The following is an 18521-nucleotide window of genomic DNA, read 5'->3' as shown; positions in this document are numbered from 1 at the left end:
TGTGTGTGTGTGTGTGTGTCTGTGTGTGTGTGTGTGTGATATGCTGCACTCAAAACCCATCCTTTCCCACCTCTAACCCCACGGGCTCGCCACAGTGATTACAGTGATTCTAAAGGATTCACCGAAACATGTGATAAGCCTTGATTACAATGAAAAAGCGATTTTCCTAAAGTGGATCTTCCATCTGTTGGAGGTAGCCAGGCCCCAGTGACAAAGAAGAAATTCCTGGAACTCTGCAAACTCGGGGTCTTTGGCATAAAGCCCACTCCTTCCTGCAGCCAGCCTGATTGACAAGGCCCAACATCCGTCCCCTCCCGGGCCTCGCTCCACAGCAGCAGCCCACAGAGCAGCCTTGGAAATGGACGATAAATGGCGCCTTTTTATTTATGAGCACTTTCCATTATGGGCATAATACCCCCATTCTTTCCCTAGTTTGTATATAAACATCTCAAAATAGGCTTATTTTAAAAGGACCTTGGGACACAATACCTCTGTTTGAGAGAGTGGCCGACGTGCTCACGCACGCTGAGAGTGGCTGGGTTGTTACTTGCTGGCCCCCTTTGCAAGAGCACTCGGCAGTCTTTTTGGGCAGAGAAAATAATTTGCCCAGGAGCCCGTTTGGCCCTGGAAGTCCAGTGAGTGGACAAGGTTGCCTGCTACTCGAGATTCACACAATCGCCAGTCCTGGGGTTGGCAATTCCGGGACCCATGGCCACTGGTTCCATGATAATAATTCACATTTGCAGAAGTCATGTATTTCCAAAGCCCTGGTCCCTGGCTTTTGCTCATTTATTCCTACCCACATTGAGTTCATAGTTAGAATTTTTTTTTTTTTTTTTTTTTTGAGATGGAGTCTGGCTCTGTCGCCCAGGCTGGAGTGCAGTGGCCGGATCTCAGCTCACTGCAAGCTCCGCCTCCTGGGTTCATGCCATTCTCCTGTCTCAGCCTCCCGAGTAGCTGGGACTACAAGCGCCCGCCACCTCGCCCAGCTAGTTTTTTTTTTTTGTATTTTTTCAGTAGAGATGGGGTTTCACCGTGTTAGCCAGGATGGTCTCGATCTCCTGACCTCGTGATCCACCCGCCTCGGCCTCCCAAAGTGCTGGGATTACGGGCTTGAGCCACCGTGCCCGGCCCAGAATATTTTTTTTAATTGAGACAGAGTCTCACTCTGTCACCCAGGCTGGAGTGCAGTGGCACAATCTTGGCTCACTGCAACCTCTGCTTCCTGAGTTCAAGCAATTCTCCCACCTCAGCCTCCCGAGTAGCTGGGATTACAGGCACGTGCCACCACATTTGGCTAATTTGTTTATTTTTAGTAGAGACGGGGTTTCGCCACATTGGCCAGACTGGTCTTGAACCCCTAATCTCAAGTGATCCACCCACCTCGGCCTCCCAAAGTGCTGGGATTACAGGCATGAGCCACTGCGCCCTGCCTGTTGTTAGAATTCTTTAGAGGAGAAAACTTCATCCCTGAGGTATTTTTTAAATACCTTAAGTGCCATCCCAGAAGAACTGGCAGAGGTGGAGCTTGGATACATTGTCAAAATGGTGAAAGTTAATCATTCATTTGCAAATCCACCTGAAATCACTATCCTTGATTTGCCTCAATTATAATGTCACTGCAAAGACCTCTTCACCCTCCTCCCACTGCCTCACCCCAAGAAGCCCATTGCTTTGCTGTGTTTCTCTCATGAATGAAGCTTGGGGTCTCTTGGCCAAGGGCAAAAAGGATGGTCTGACCCCCAGGGTCTCTGGCCAGGCCTTTATGGAGCTAAAAAGAATAGCACCTTTTCCCAGTCTCAATGCATAGAGTACAGTGGTTTTTTGCTTTTGTGATCTATTTTGAAAGACCAGGCATAATTTGTATTCTATTTAGCAAACCTTTGTATGGCACTTATTATGTGCCAGCTGTTGTTCCAAATGCATTTCAAATCTTAATTCGTTTAATCTTCATAACACCCTTCTGAGATAGATCTTCTTATTGGGGAATTCGGGGAATTTGTAGATGAGGAACTGAAGCAGAGACGCTTAAGTAACTGTCTCAAAGTCACACAGCCAGTATGTAGAAGAGCTAGAGTTTGAACTTGGCCTGGTTCCAGAGTCTGTGCTTTCCTAACCACTACATTATATTCTTCAATGTTAGTGTCTATAATTCAGGTGATCGTGCGTGGTCACTTACCAGGAAAGAAATGCCTATGTTTTGGACACAGGAAGCACCAACATTGAATGGGCCCCTGCGATATACCAGGCTTTGTTCCAAGGGCTTCAATATGCTATCTTACTACTTTCCAACAGTCTTAGGAGGCAGGTGCTGTAATCTCCAGCCTACAAATGAATTAATCAAGACTGAAAGCACAAACCAGAATAGGAATTTCAGTACCCTGACTGATATATAGAGGGGCCACTCAACAAATACAAAACCAATTAATTAATGTCTAAGTATAGACTCAGAAACACAGCTGCTATGCCGTGGAGCCTAAATTTGAGCCCAGTTTTATCTGACCTTCACCTAAAATCTGACCAGGATATCCCCAGGTAACACAATTAGACAAATGCAGACAATAAGTTATTTTTATAAAATTATCAATATTAACATAAATAGAAATGTATTAATATGTGTTTATAATACATTATATATTCATTACATAAATATTAAAATCTTAGCATAGAGATTAACTGATTTCTAGTTATTGAGGATAAGAAATTCATCTTCAATATTGCTTCCTCCAACCTAATATTTCTTATTTTGCTTTAAAGAGTGTAACTTTCTTTTTTTATTTTTCTATTTTTCTAATTTTAATTTTTATACACACATAATAGTTGTACATATCTCTGGGATACACATGATATTTTGATACAAACACGCAATGCGTAATGACCAAATCAAGATAATTGGGATATGCATAACCTTAAACATTCATTTCTTCATGTTAGAAACATTCTAATTCCACTCTTACAGTTATTTGGAAATATATAATAAATTACTGTTAACTATAGTCACCCTATTGTGTTACTGAACACTAGATCTTATTCCTTCTCTCTCACTGTATTTTTATACCCTTTAACCAACCCTTCTTTATCCCTGTAACCCCATCACCCTTCCCAGCCTCTGTTTTTTCTTTCTTTCTTTCTTTTTTTTTTTTTTTTCTGAGAAGGAGTCTCGCTCTGTCACCCAGGCTGGAGCACAGTGGCGCAATCTCGGCCCACTGCAAATTCCATCTCCCGGGTTCAAGCAATTCTCTGCCTCAGCCTCCCGCCAGCCTCTGTTAATCACCATTCTTCTCTCTGTCTCCATGAGATCAATTGTTTAAATCCACATGGAATTTATTTTGGTATATGGTATGGATTATACTTTTATAAATAAAGCATATATACATATATATATATAATTAAAGTTATGCATATCTCCAAATAGTTAACTGTCTTACCATCATTAACTGAATAATCCATTATTTTTCCCCACCTTACTCTTACAGTAAACTCTTTTTTAGCTTTCTATTTGAAATCATTTTAAGCTTTCAGAAAATTTGCAAAAATAAAATTGAGAGTTCCTTTATGCCTCTCCCCCAGCTTCCCCTAATGTTAAGAACTTATGTAACCATAGTGCAAAAAAAAACAAAAACAAATAAAAAAAAACTGGAAAATTAACATAACTGATCTGCAGACCTTATTTGATTTTCACCAGTTTTCCCATTAATGTTCTTTTTCTGTTCCAGGATCCAGTCCAAGATCCTCCATTGCCTTGAGTTACCATGAGTTCTCAGTTTCCTCCAATCAGACAGTTCCTTGGTCTTCCATCTTTCACGACCTTGACTCTTTGAGAGGGTACTGACCAGCTGCTTTGTAAAACATCCCTTAATTTGCGTTGCCTAATGTTTTCTTGGGGTTAGATTGAGGATATGCACTGGGGGCACAAATATTGGAGAAGCAATATGCCTTTCACAGTGCAGGAGGGCATGATGGTGCAACATATGAGGTGGCACACGACGGCAGGGTGTCCCCTTCACCTGTGATATTAAACTTGATCACTCGGTTAAGGTGGTGCCTGCCAGGTTTCTACACTGTAATGTTACTATTTTTCCTCTTAGTAAATAATAAATATCTTGTGGGGAAATACTTTGAGATAATGCAAATATCCTGTTCTCATCATACTAAATACTAATTTTAGCATCTGTTGATATACTTGCCTGTGACAATTGTTATCGCAGTATTTGCCTACTGGGGATTTTCTATTTCCCTCATTGCTCTACAACTATTAATCAAAATTCCTCTGCAACGAAGAACTGTCCCTTCTCCCCCAGTACATATAATTATTTATATCAGTATGGATTTATGAATATCTATTTTCTTCTGTGGGTTATAATCCAATTATTACAGTAAATTCTAACATACCCTTTTTTCTCTTGCTGAATTTACTATTCTATTTCATGGGTATTTTGGTATATTCCTGCCCCAGTAAAACACTATCTTAATCATTACAGCTTTATAATACATATTAGAATTTTTACATTGAAGTTCCCTTCTCACTGTCATTATTTTTCCAAGAATTCCTGGGTGGCTTTTTCCTATTTATCTTTGCAGATGAGTTTTTAAATAGTTTTGTCAACTTACACAGCCCTAAGGGCATTAGGTTGAAATTGCATTCAATTCAAGAACTAATTTGGGGAAAATCGTTTTCTTTACAATACTGTCTTCCCATCCAAAAACACGATATGCCTTTCCATTGATTTAAGTCAGCTTTCAAATGCCTCTATGAAACTTTGTCATTTATTTCATGTAGGTATTATACTTTTTGGTTGGAAAATTCCTAGAGTCCTTTTTCCCTCAGGGTTTTTTTTTTTTTTTTTTTTTTCACTCCGTCGCCAGGCTGGAGTGCAGTGGCGTGATCTTGGCTTACTGCAATATTCACCTCTCAGGTTGAAGCTATTCTCCTGCCTCAGTCACTTGAGTAGCTGGGATTACAGGCGTGCACCACCACACCCAGCTAATTTTTTTTTCTTTTTTATTTTTATTTTTGTATTTTTAGTAGAGATGGGGTTTCACCATGTTGGCCAGGATGGTCTCGATCTTCTGACCTCATGATCTGCCCACCTTGGCCTCCCAAAGTGCTGGGATTACAGGCGTAAACCACCATGCCGGGCATGGTTCTAAAGTTTTAGTTTATTAATTTACTCAACAGTTATTTATTGAGCATCTACCAGGCACTGATGCAAGAAATGGGGAGTCAACTTTGTTCTGGGCCTCACAGACCTTAAAATCTAGCAGGTCAGACAAAGAACAGAAAAACAAGTAAATATTTATAAGTAAGATTGTTATTTATCATAAGGCAGTATCAATGCTCTATACAACACTAAAGCAACATTGGGAAAAGCAAAATGAAAGGAAGAGGGTGTTATCTTAGACATGGCCATTGGGAAAGCCTCTCTGCAGGGGTGATATTTGAGCAAAGACCTGAATAAAATGGAAGAGTGAGCCAAGAAACCATCTGGACAAAGAGCATTCCAGGTAGAGAAAATAGCCTGTGCAAAGGTCCTGTGGCAGAAATTAGTTTGGCGGTTTTGAGGCATGGCAAGGCCGGGGTGGCTGGAACAGAGTGAGGGAGTGCAGAGTAGGACAGGAGGTCGGAGAGTTGGGCAGAGCACAAGCCATGCAAGGCCTTGAGGCCCTGGTAAGGAGAGTGTAGTGTAATCTAAGTGTGATGAGAATCACAGAAGCAGGGATTCCAGTAAGGAGGCCCCAGAGGTCATCCAGCTGAGAGAGGACAGTGGCCAGGACCAAGGCAGAAACCGTGGAATAGTCAGAAGCAGTCAAATCGTTGACACAGTTTTAAAGCTGCCCTGGCAGGACTACTAACAGGTTCAATGTTAGGAGTGAAGGATGATGAGCATGAAGGAAATGTACCAAATCCTCACTGAGCATATATTTCAGGCCTCTCACATTTATCCTCAAGGATCCAGACTCAGCCAACACTTTGTAACACTCATATAGTTAATGCATAAGGTCATAGCTAATTTAACAGACTGCTCTTTGACATTAAAAAGGAAAAAAAAAAAAAAAGAGGCCAGGTGTGGTGACTCAAGCCTATAATCTCAGCACTTTGGGAGGCCAAGGCGAGAGAAACGCCTGAGCTCAGGAGTTCAAAAGCAGCCTAGACAACATGGTGAAACCCCATTTCTACAAAAAATACAAAAATTAGCATGCATAGGGTGGTATGCACCTGCAATCACAGCTACTTGGGAGGCTGAAATGGGAGGATCATTTGATGCCTGCCAGTCAAGGATGCAGTGAGCCATGATTGTGCCACTGTACTCCAGCCCTGATGACAGAGCAAGACCCTCTCTCAAAGAAAAAGAAAAAGAAAACAGAAAGCTTTTAAAACATCGCCGTCACCAGCAGTCCTGTACTATCAGCCACGGCCAACCCCACCGCGTTCTTTGACATCGAGCTGTTTGCAAACAAGTTTCCAAAGACAGCAGAAAATTGTCATGCTCTGAGCACTGGAGAGAAAGGATTTGGTTATAAGGGTTCCTGCTTTCACAGAATTATTCCAGAGTTTATGTGTCAGGCTGGTGATTTTTCATGCCATAATGGTACTGGTGGCAAGTCCATCTGTGGGGAGAAACTTGATGATGAGAACTTCATCCTGAAGCATCTAGGTCCTGGCATTTTGTCCATGGCAAATGCTGGACCCAACACAAACGGTTCCCAGTTTTTCATCGGCACTGCCGAGACTGGTTGGATGGCAAGCATGTGGTCTTCGGCAAGGTGAAAGAAGGCATGAAGATTGTGGAGGCCGTGGAGCACTTTGGGTCCAGGAATGGCAAGACCAGCAAGAAGATCACCTTTGCTGACTGTAGACAACTTCAATAAGTTTGACTTGTGTTTTAACCACCAGCCTATTCCTTCTGTAGCTCAGGAGAGCACCCTCCACCCCATTTGCTCACAGTATCCTAGAGTCTCTGTGCTCTCACTGCGGTTCCCTGTGGGTTCCATGTTTTCCTGGTTCCCTTCCATGCCTAGCTGAGTTGCAGAGGTAAGTTTATGAAATAAAAACTAAGTAACAACAACAACAACAACAAAAGACAGGCTCTGTTTGATGGATCCTGTTTTGGGCCATAAAATAAATCACCATACTCCTGGGGATAATCAAGATAGCAGCTGGATTATGTCGAATATGCTGTGACGTAATGGCAATGCTCTAGAGAGAACTTAGAGTTAGGAGGCAGGTGCTCTGGGCAAACCTGAGCACATCACTCAGCCTCTCCGGCCTCACATGCCTCACGTGCAATGAAAGGATCAAACTGGATCCAGCTAGATCCCCTGGAGGTTTCTCCTAGTCCAGGCATTCCAGACTCTCTATAAAGTGCATTATCACAGGGACCTGAGTCAAGGATAGTAATTAGGACTGGACAAGCAAGAGACAAGAGCCCCAGTTCCCTCCCATCACCCCCAAAGCCCATCACGTAGAACAGAGCCGAGAAGATTAAATGAGAAAATATCTGGAAGGTTCTAGCAGATGAGAAGAGCTCACTCCACAAGAGCTGCCAACACATGTCTAGTTAACAGAGAGTTAACAAGTATATATAGATCACCAATTTTCAACTCCATTATACTTGTCAACTGAAACTCTACTGAAGACATTATATTTTATTGATGACTCAAGTACCCTTCAGGCTCAGGAAGGAGCCTGAAGGTCATGATTATAATCTCTAATTAGCTTTGTTCTGGAGCTGTGTGGGAGGGCTGGTTAACCAGAAGTTGCAGGTACGTGAGTTCTGGATAAAGAATTGCTACCTCTATGGATGAAGAACAGATTTTGTTCATTTGCTGAAGTGCTTGTTAATTGTGAATAATTACTGGAGGGTGTACTTTAGCCATCACCTACACATATAAATAACCATTTGTTCCATGACTCCAGGCTATTAATACGCTCCCAGGGCCGTTCTGATATAATGCCAGGAGAAATGTGGGACTTACATCCTTTATGTGAACTTTTGTTTGGCCTGACATCAGAGGATGCTAGGAGAAAAACAAAGAAAAACTCTACTGGGATCCAGGTTAACCTGAATCAGTGAAGGTCTGAGCAACCAGCATCCATAATGAAAACTGCTTAAGGACAAGGTATTTTTGGAAGCTGCCCCCTACCCCCCAACAAAGAATTACAAAAGAATTAAACTTTGGGATACCTTAGATTCAAAGGAGGCCTCCCGCTGGCTTCAAAGACTTTGGCCTCCTCATTAAGGAGAAAAGCAAGAGGATGGTCCTGGTGTTTACCAACTGTCCTGGACCTGGCCTCCCTCCTGTCAAATTTCTGAGCTGAAGGGGATTAAGAGCGAGTGACTGGTGCAGAGGAATGGGCCAGACAGGGAGAGGCAGCTCAGACCCAGCCATCTCACCAGACAGCATGTCCTATACATCCCCTAGAAGCAAAGTCAACCCAGTTCATCCCTTGACCCGCGATCATCCCTGACTCCTGTAGCCACTCTCAGCTTTTCTCTATCATCTCACGGCTCTGCATGGAAGTCCCCGTCTGCCTGGAAGTTCCCCCCACATCACCTCGCTCCCTGACCAGTGTCCTTCCTTAGCTTTAGCTATGCCATGTGGTGTTGTTTGAATTGCATCCCCCTAAAAGATACGTTGAAGTCCTAACCCCAGTTCCCTGTGAATGCCACCTTATTTGGAAATAGAGTCTTTGCATATGTAATCAGTTAAGGTGAGGTCATACTGGATTGAGGTAGGCCCTAAATTCACTATGATTACTGGTGCTTTTACAAGAGATGAACGGAGAATGTTATGTGATGATGGAGAGGGATTGAAGTGACACCATCTATGAGCCAAGGAAGGCCAAGGATTGAGGGCCACCCTTGTAAGTCAGGAAGAAGTAAGGAAGCATCCTCCCCTAGAGCCTTCAGAGACGGGGCGTGGCCCTTCAGACACAGTGATTTCAAACTTCTAGACTCCAGAACTATGAGAGAATAATGTTTTAAGCCACCCACGTTGTCAGCAGCCTTAGGAAATTAACATACCGTGCAGTACAGCCACATTCAAACTTTTCTGTTCAACCACCCTTTCTTCAAATAAGTTTACAAGGAAGTTTAATAAGATATTGGAAGAACTCTGATTAATGCAGGATGTGGAGAGGGAGGGGTGAGCAGGAACTCAGGCCTCCGCCCTCCCCTTCTCTAACCTGGAAGCTGGGGGTAGGGAGGGAAGGACTATGCCCGACATCCCTCAGGTTCCAGAAAGCAGTTTGGCATGAGAATCAGCAGGCAGGCCTACAGCACAGCTTCTCCTAGATTTGAAATTCAGCTCTTCCCCGTCCCAGCTGTGTGATATTTGGCAGATAACTTACTGGGGACCCAATTTCTTCATGAGTAAAGCGAAGACAAAACCACCTGCCGATGCAATCACTGTGTAGCCAAATGGAGATCCTGTTTGCAGAGCACCCACCCTGGCACTATATCATAGGCGGAACCATGTCCCCTCCCAAAATTCCTATATTGACATCCTACCCTCCAGTACCTCAAAATGTGATTATACTTGGAACTGAGGGTCTTTAAAGGGTGATTCAGTTAAAATAAGGCCATCAGGGTGAGCTCTCATCCAGTATGATGGGTGTCCTTACAGGAAGAGGAGATTTGCACACAGGCAAGCACAGAGGAAAGACCATGTGAGGACAGAGCAAGAGGCAGCTATCTACAGGACAAGAGACGTCTCACCAGATCCGCCTACCTCTGGATCTCAGACTTCCAGCCACTAAAACTGTGAGACAATACATTTCTATTGTTTAAGCTGCCCAGGCTGTGGTGCTTTGTTATGGCAGCCCAAGCAAACTAATACAGCCTGGTACACAGGTCATGCAGGAAATGTTAATTTCTCCATTCCTATGTGCCAGACTCACCCGCAAGCATATTTTTTTCCTTTTTTTTTTTTTTTTTTTTGAGATGGAGTCTTGCTCTGTCTCCCAGGCTGGAGTACAGTGACGCGATCTCAGCTCACTGCAACCTCCGCTTCCTTTGTTCAAACAAGTCTCCTGCTTCAGCCTCCCAAGTAGCTGGGATTATAGGCGTTTGCCACCACTCTTGGCTAATTTTTTGTATTTTTAGTATAGACAGGGTTTCACCATGTTGGCCAGCCTGGTTTTGAACTCCTGGCCTCATGCAATCCACCTGCTCTGGCCTCCCAAACTGCTGGGATTACAGGCATGAGCCACCGTGCCCAGCCACTGGCAAGCATTTTAGTCTGTCACATTTGATTAATTCTAGATGCACCTTCGCTCCCCATGTCAACATCTCTGAAATGGGGATGCATCTGGTAGTCTCTGGGAGCCAGGCCAGGTGGGCACTATGACACAGTTACTGCCATGCATGCTCAAGCCCGGTAGGAATTCCCGGTGGATAAGGGCAACTCCCACATTTGCACCAGCAAATGACTTACACATCATTGAAGGAATACAAGTACTGAGTGCCCTCTGCAAACCTTCTATCAACACCTCCTGGTAAATGCTAAAAATTCCAGCAGCAAAATTTGCAGAATGGGCAGCTTGGGGAAAATAAAAAAGATTTGGCTAGGAATTGAGAACATTTCTAAGAATAACTGCACTATGAACACCCTTGGTGGCACTAAGGACAAGATGACGCGGAAAAGTGCAGGCATCGACCACTGAGTCAAAAAGTGATTCAGAGAAATTGAATTCTGAATGTGGAAAAGATTTAGGAATCCTTCCATCAATTTATTTTGCTTACATTTCCCTTTTAATATATGCGAATGCCTGATATATGGTAGAATCTATGTCTAAATGAATTTTAAAGAGCTCTTTCAATAAGCACAAAATAAAAATTCTAAGTGATAAAAGGCACAAACTCTAGTTTAGATAGCATTTTTTTCTTTCGTAGTGATGCAGAAACTAAAACTGCATCTTATGGTTAGTGGTCAGTGGCTTTGCTTTGATGAAATATGGTATTAATTGCCACAAAAATTTTAGGCTTGAGGTATGGTTATCCCCATTTTACAGGTGAGAAACTGAGGCTGAGAGCCTACATGAGCCCAGCATCACGTCACTAGCCATGCCAGGCCAGGATTGGGAGCCAGCCTTGTACCTACAGGCCCTTGCCACTTGGCTATGCCAACCTCTCAAGCTCACCTTGGCTGCCCCCAACCTAAACCTGAATTCCAATCCTGAATCCAGCCTCTGGCAGGAAGTTATTGCCAGGCAGTTAAATTAGTTGGTTTTTCATGCATATATAATGAACTCTTAGCAGTAAATAAGGCTCTTATGGGTGGCAGATTTATCCATTTTTGTGGTGCAAAAGTAAAACTTGCCGGGTGTATATTTCTAACAGGTGCTGCCCCTCACACCTGCATATGTAAATCACAGTGGTGTGAGATGGAAGCATGGGGGACCCGCCTGGAGGCCTGGTTTACAAGACTGTCAATAGTCCCAGCCTAAAGAAGCCTGCCTTGCACAGGGCAGGATCTACTGGGAGCACTGGGGTGCGGACTATTCACCAGACACAGCTCAGCTACTGCGAGGTCATAAAGATAACGTTCCAGAGAGTTTGTGTGGTCCCCAGGACACAGGTCATAGGCTTTGTAAACAGACATGAAGTATGTCACTGAGTGGGAAGGGAAGAGAGAGAAGCCATTCCCAGGACAGCAGGCAGAGCAGGAGTCCACAAGGCACTCTGGAAGGAAGCAAACTCTTGGAGTCTAGGCTTTGCAGCAGAATCATCTGGAAGGCTTGTCAAAATACAGGTGTCCGGGCTTCCCCCTATAAATGCTGACTCAGGAGGTCTGAGCTGGGGCCTGAGATTCTGTATTTGTCGCAGATGCTAAAACTGCCTATCAACGAATCATGCTTTCAGTATCATTGCTCAATACCTAGATTACATTTTGAGCAAAGGCACAAATATCTCTCATATGATCTCGTGTCCAGAAACAACCAGCAGCCCTCCCAGGGATGTGATAGCACAGTGTATCCAGGTGTGAAAAGCCAGCCTCGGGCAGCCTGGCAGTTAGGAGTATGGACTCCAACAGTGCCTGGAGAACTCAAGGTAAGTTGCTTGTCCTCCCTTAACCTCAGTTTCCTCCTTTGCTAAATAGGGTAATAATAGAACCCCTAGGATAAGCTTGTTGTGATGGTTGAGTTATTCTAGGCAGGGTTTTCTCTGCTCAGTAACTGTGAAGCCAAGTGATGGGTCAAGGGGCATTAATTGTACTCTTATCTTCATCTTCTGTGTACATTTTTTATAATAAAAAAGTTGTTTTAAGAGGCAATGCTTGTACACATACCCAGTTCACAGAAGGTATGTTTCTATTCTCTGTCCCCCAACTCCAGCACATGCCACCTACCCCTCCAAAAGTAGTCTGGAAACAGCATCTCTAGAAACAAATGTTCATATGACAGGAAGTGGGGACAGGCCAACTAAAGGAAGTGCTGGGTTTACTTGCATTTAATTTTATTTGCTTCAAAAAATAAAGAGTAGGAGTGATGAGGGGAGGTTTGCATAAATGAACATCTTCCCCTGCCTCTTGCTTATCTCTTGCTCTCTGTGAGTCTTCCCTCTTCATCCTCTCCCTCCTTCTTTCTCCTTCTCCTTTTCTTTCCCTCTTTTCCCTCCTTATCCCCCTCCTTCTCTCTTTTTCTCTCTCATTTTCAACATATGTATCTGTGAATCTGTGGAAGGAAGCGAAAGCAATTTCAGAACAGCAATTTCAGTTTTTACCCCTAGCATTAGCACCCTACTCCCAACATTTCCGTGCTTGCTTACTATTTTTGTGGAATAGTCTTGCGGAGTGGTGGAAAGAGCTCAGAACTAAATCAGACACTCCTGGATTTGGATCCTGGCTCAGCTTCTCACCAGCGGTGTGGCCCTGGATAAATAACCCCTCAGAACCTCAGTCCCCTCATTTGGAAAATGCAGGTAACGTGTTTGGATTCCCCTGAGAGCAGAGCCTGAGTGTATTCATTCATGTTCTGTTACCTATATCAGAATACCCAAAATTGGGTGATTTATGAAGAAATAGAACTTATTTCTTACAGGTGTGGAGGTTGAGGAGTCTAAGACTGAGGGCGTGAATCTGTTGAGAGCCTTCTTGCTGGTGGTGCAGAGTCCCAAGGTGGTACAAGGCATCACATCGTGAGGGGCACTGTTTGTTACAGCAGCAAGCATAACCCAAGCTAACCTTCCCTGCCCATGGAGAACTCTCTGCCAGTAAGAGAAATGAGGCATGCACCCAAGTGTTTTAGTAGAGAGAAGACTTACAGGAACTCCAGACCCTGGAGGAGGATTTCTCACGGTGATACCAGGCTGTTCTGCCATGTGGCACAACTGCAGGAGGAGCCATTCACATTTTCTATGTGAACAGCACTCCCCGTATTTGTACAACCTGCCACCCTGGGCAGGATTCCCAGAGGAGTGGGCCTTGTTGCTGAGGCTCCAAGGATGAGTAGGAACCCCACCCATGGAGATGGGGAAAAGGCACTGCAGCTGGATGAAACAGAAGGGACAGAGACACGGCATATGGAAAACCAGAGGCATGCGTGCGTGCAGCAGTAATAGCCACCAGTGTCTACTGAGCAGGAACGATAGGCCAGACAGTGTGCTAAGCTCTTTACATACATTAGCTCACTCAATCTCACAACAGCTTGTGCAAATTCAGACACTCTGGCTCCAGAGCCTGTGCTTTAAATCCCCCAACAGATCCTGCCCACTATCACTAACACTGGTACAGCACTTTACAGTTTACAAAACTCTTTTGGACTCATGATGTTTTCATCATGGCAACAGAGCAACTGTTCCCATTTTACAGGTGAAGAAACAGTACTAAAGCTCTTGTGACTTGTCAAGGTTACACAGAGAGTAAACTGAGAGGCCAAGACTTGAACCCCATCCACTGGCCTTAGACAAAGGATGCCACAGCAAGGTGTCTGCACAGCAGTCTCTTTTCTCCTCCCTGCTCTGCAGGGAGGTGAGGTGTCTATATTTAGATCATTACAAGGAGCTGCTGAGAGAATGTCCTCAGGCTATGAATTCAGCCTTACACACAAACTCACTGCAGATTCAGGAGAAGGCCAGGAATAAACGGGTGGGAGAAGGTCCTTGACTCCAAACAGAAACTGAGCTGATCAAACACAGCCTGAGCACACACAGAGACTGCAGGAGGGAAACCAGATTAATCTCAAACCCTGTGTACTCAGAAGCTTTCCCCAGAACCCAGGTCCCACTGGCAGGAAATTGTCATTTCATGCATTTGTTTATTTTTCCCATGTCTTTTGCCAGGCTCCGTGTTTCACTGAGTCCTTATCTTCTCTGTCCATGTCCACAGACTGCTGGGTTGGAAATAGCCCAAATCCATTCACACCATTTCAGGTGCTGAGTTGTATCAAGGATATTTCTTGTGGGTAGAGCAAAAATAGGCTCCCACTCTCCAGTTGGGCTCACTGAGGCCTTCCCCTGGTGGGGAACTGGCTGGGCTCCTCTGGTCGAGATGCCTACTACTTATCAAATATGCATGTTCCCCCTACTGTGGTATACAGTTGTCTCTAAGGAACACAGCCCAACCAGGAACTACATTTCCCAGCTAACCTTGCAGCTCAATGATGTCATGTGACCTGTACTCACCAATGGAATGTGACAGGCTTCTCACCTGGGCAAAACAGAGAGTAGATATGCTTTCTCCACATTCTCTCTCTGCCTCTGCCTGGATTCAGACCCTGGGGAATGGTAGAGCCACAAGATGAAAGGAAACTGGGTACCTATAAAGAGAAAACACTTGTGTTAGTTTACTAAAATGATGAAGGTTATTTGTTACAGCCCCAAACATAACTTGAATTAATACATCTTCTTTCCTGACTCTTGGCAACTTTAGCTCCCTATGAAGACAGGGGTTGGAATATCACTTGTTCCCCCAAAGAGAGCTGTAATCTTCTATTGTTCCCTGTTGCGTGCTGGCTTTACCCTCACACCTGGGTTCCTGCTTCAGTTTTCCTGAATAGAATAGTAGATTCCCCCTAAGACAGAGCTGACTCTTATCCAAGTCCATTTGGGACTGACTACCCAGTCTTGGTCAACATTAAAATGGGCTAAGACTCCAGTGTTATAATTAATGCCCACCTACCCCCCAATTCATGTGGCCACTGCCCAGCAACACTGTATTTGGTCCCTTTGAGGTTGCGACTGGCCGGGTTTGGGTCCACAGTCTCTAGCTGTACTGGTGGCTTGATACCAGACCCTTGGGAGAAGAATGGTGTAAGAGGAAGAGTGTATTAGTCCATTTTCATGCTGCTGATAAAGAGATATCTGAGACTGGGCAATTTACAAAAGAAAGAGGTTTAATTGGACCTACAGTTCCACATGACTGGGGAAACCTCACAACCATGGCAGAAGGAAAGGAGCAAGTCACATCTTACGTGGATGGCAGCAGGCAAAGAGAGGATGAGAATCAAGGGAAATGGGTTTCCCCTTACCAAACCATCAAATCTCATAAGACTCATTCATTCACTATCACAAGAACAGTATAGGAAAGACCTACTCCCATAATTCAATTACCTCCCACCGGATCCCTCCCACAACACATGGGAATTCAAGATGAGATTTGGGTGGGGAAACAGCCAAATCATATCAAAGAGCATGCTATACAATCAGAAGAACCTCAAACCAACCTTCAATTTCCAGGATGAAGTCGTGCTCCTCTGTTATACTAGGAAGCTCTCTGTGCACTCCCCTTGCCAAGTGTTCAGTCTTGTCCATCTACTTTCTCCCAACAGCCTCGTCCACTTTCTGCTCTCCCAAATGTATGGCACTACCTAGCACCCTACAGCCATGCTATGCTGTTCCCTCCATTCAGAATGCCCTTCTGACATAAAGTTCAGAGCCTGGCAAGGGCTAACTGCTGGTTTTTGCCTATTCAGCATCCCTCCTTCCTCCTTCTTCTGGAAACATAAACCCATGTGGGGAACCTAACCCATGAGATTTAATTAGGGTTAACCCTACTTCCTTCCCCACCAGAGGGGTAAGCATGAAATTGTTTGGGACTGATCTAGGAAACTTAATATTTTGACACCAGGAGATATCAGATCTCTTTTTTTCCTAAGATGCATGAAAAATTTAAACTTAGGGTCTTCAGTAATAATCTCTATTTGAGAATGGAATTTAAAAGTAGACCTCATGGGAGGATCACGTGAACCCAGGAGGCAGAGGTTGCAGTGAGCCGAGGTGGCACCATTGCACTTCAGCCTGAGTGACAAAGTGAAACTCCACCTCAAAAAAAAAAAAAAAAAGTAGACCTCAGAAAAGAGGCAAGAGATAAATCCCTGATTCACTGCCTGAGCACCTTGGTGTAGACAATGTTGGTACATCACCCAGATTCCCTCTACAAGGCCAGTGCACCCATCTGTAAGTGTCAACTGGGAACAGCTCATAGTTACACCCTTGTTTAAAGACTTGCCTCAGCCACAGAGAGCCACTTTTCCGAGAAATTCCCAAAAAGTTATGCTCCCCATTCCAGATGGAGCTCCCAGCCAATGCCTGATCAACACTGGGATACAAAAGGCGAATCCTCTTGCTTTGCAGTGAGACAGCTCTGTGATGTTATTCCTACTCCGGAGATCCCAATGGGACCAGGCTGAAGCTGGACTCCAGCTGAAAACATATTCTTCCACCAGCTTCTTCTTCCCTGTCTGGTATAAAAAGTCACTTCCTTGCAATTACTGCTGAAAGTACCTCCTCAATAAATCACCTGTACAAGAATCTCTATCACAAGTTCTGCTTGTAGTAAATCCAAGCTAAAATACCCCTGGATCAAGCCATGCCTGAAGTCAGACCATGGACTTCCTAGCCCCTAGAGCACACAAGTTCTCTTTTTTACTTAAGCTGGTTGAGACTGGCTTTCTGACAGTTGGGCTTGACCTTGGAGACCTCATATTTAGTGAAAAATAAACATTCATGCCATGTCCTTTATTCTCGATCTCACCTTCATCATCAGCCCAGAGTGAGGTAAGCCTGCAGCCTGCTGGCTCCCTGGAGAGTCATGTACCTAGCCTATGCAGGCAGACACACCCCCACACCCAACACCCCCAAGCTACAAACAGAAACTGTCACACCGCCTCACACACATCTTGGTAACTTTATTCAGTGTGTGATTCTAAAAAGAGTTTCCAGATTGGGCCAGATTTCAACTGCAATAAAAAGGACCAACTGCTTAGCCTCTCTTTGGTCTGAGATGAATACAAATAATACTTGTATTTGTAATAAATGTTTAGAGAAAAACTGCTTCAGTCCTCGGCTTTAGAGAGTTGTGTGCCTTTCAAGGATTCTTGCATCTGACTGTTACAATGCAGATATTGCTGGCTATTAGGATCTGTCCTAAAATCCTCCAAGATGTTGGCACTGTATAGTATTAGAAAATTATGGTGTTTTGCTGTGTTGCCACAAAAAGAAAGAATAAACAGAAAGCAGGGTTTAATTAATAAAGTTGAAGGTTGCTGAGCAGAATAAGGGAGACTACTCTTCATTCCTATGGCCAATGCCTTGAAAAGCCCAGAATGCATTACACATATCCCAAACTCCAGACCCACCCATCCCCAGCATTTTCAGTCCTTGTCTCTCCAAGATAGGCTCTTACAAGTGATTTGGGCGTTAATGTGTGTTACGAATTTCAGTTGACATTGGGTTTAAACCTCAGGCTTTTCATCCAATCTGTGTATATGCATTAAAGCTGCTATTTATTTATATTATCTCACCAAATTCCTATCAAGCCAATAAATCATTATTATCATCCTCATTTTGCAGAGGAAAAATCCCAAGCATAGAGAGGTTGGCTAACCTGCCCAAGGCCATGCCATCAGTAAATGATAGAGCTGAGATGTGAATGGAGAACCCTCTGAATCTGAAAGACATACTATGTTCATGGAGCTACACTGCCCTCGGTGTCAAATAACATAATGTGGATGTATCTTTCTTCTCTTTAAAAGTTTGATAATTTTGTATGAAGCACTGTGAATAAAGCTGACTTTTGTAATAAAGATTATCTTTCTAAGATGAACCTTTTAAAGTCAAGGTGGCCACAAGTCCCAGGACCAGATTTTGCTTCAATCAGTGGCCCCAGAGCAGGATGCACACTCAGAGCCCCCCACGTGGTGCCCACTTGGAGAGCACCAGGCATGGGACCCAGGGGTCAGGGGCAAACTGTCTCATGACCTCAGAAGGGGATGTGAGGATCCACAGTTTCTGTCATCCCTGTGCCATCCTTTGCTAAGACCCCTGCTTTCTCATCTGTAAAATAAGGATCATAATGCCTCCTTGGGGGTCAGTTTTGAGAGTTAAAACATTGTGGCCAGGTGCAGTGACTCACGCCTGTAATCCCAGCACTTTAGGAGGCTGAGGCGGGTGGAACATGAGGTCAGGAGATCGAGGCCATCCTGGCTAACACAGTGAAACCCCGTCTCTACTAAAAATACGATAAACTAGCCAGGCGCAGTGGCAGGCGCCTGTAGTCCCAGCTACTCCGGAGGCTGAGGC

At 44.2% G+C, this 18521-nt stretch overlaps 1 pseudogene; it reads left to right on the top strand.

Moving 5' to 3' along the window:
- LOC105502598 overlaps positions 1-6870 on the top strand; it is a 9373-nt pseudogene extending 2503 nt beyond the window's left edge.
- The last annotated feature ends 11651 nt before the right edge of the window (positions 6871-18521 follow it).

Source organism: Colobus angolensis, unplaced genomic scaffold, assembly GCF_000951035.1.
Source record: "Colobus angolensis palliatus isolate OR3802 unplaced genomic scaffold, Cang.pa_1.0 Scaffold8, whole genome shotgun sequence".
NCBI lineage: Eukaryota > Metazoa > Chordata > Mammalia > Primates > Cercopithecidae > Colobus > Colobus angolensis.
This window is presented reverse-complemented; position numbering and strand designations above follow the sequence as displayed.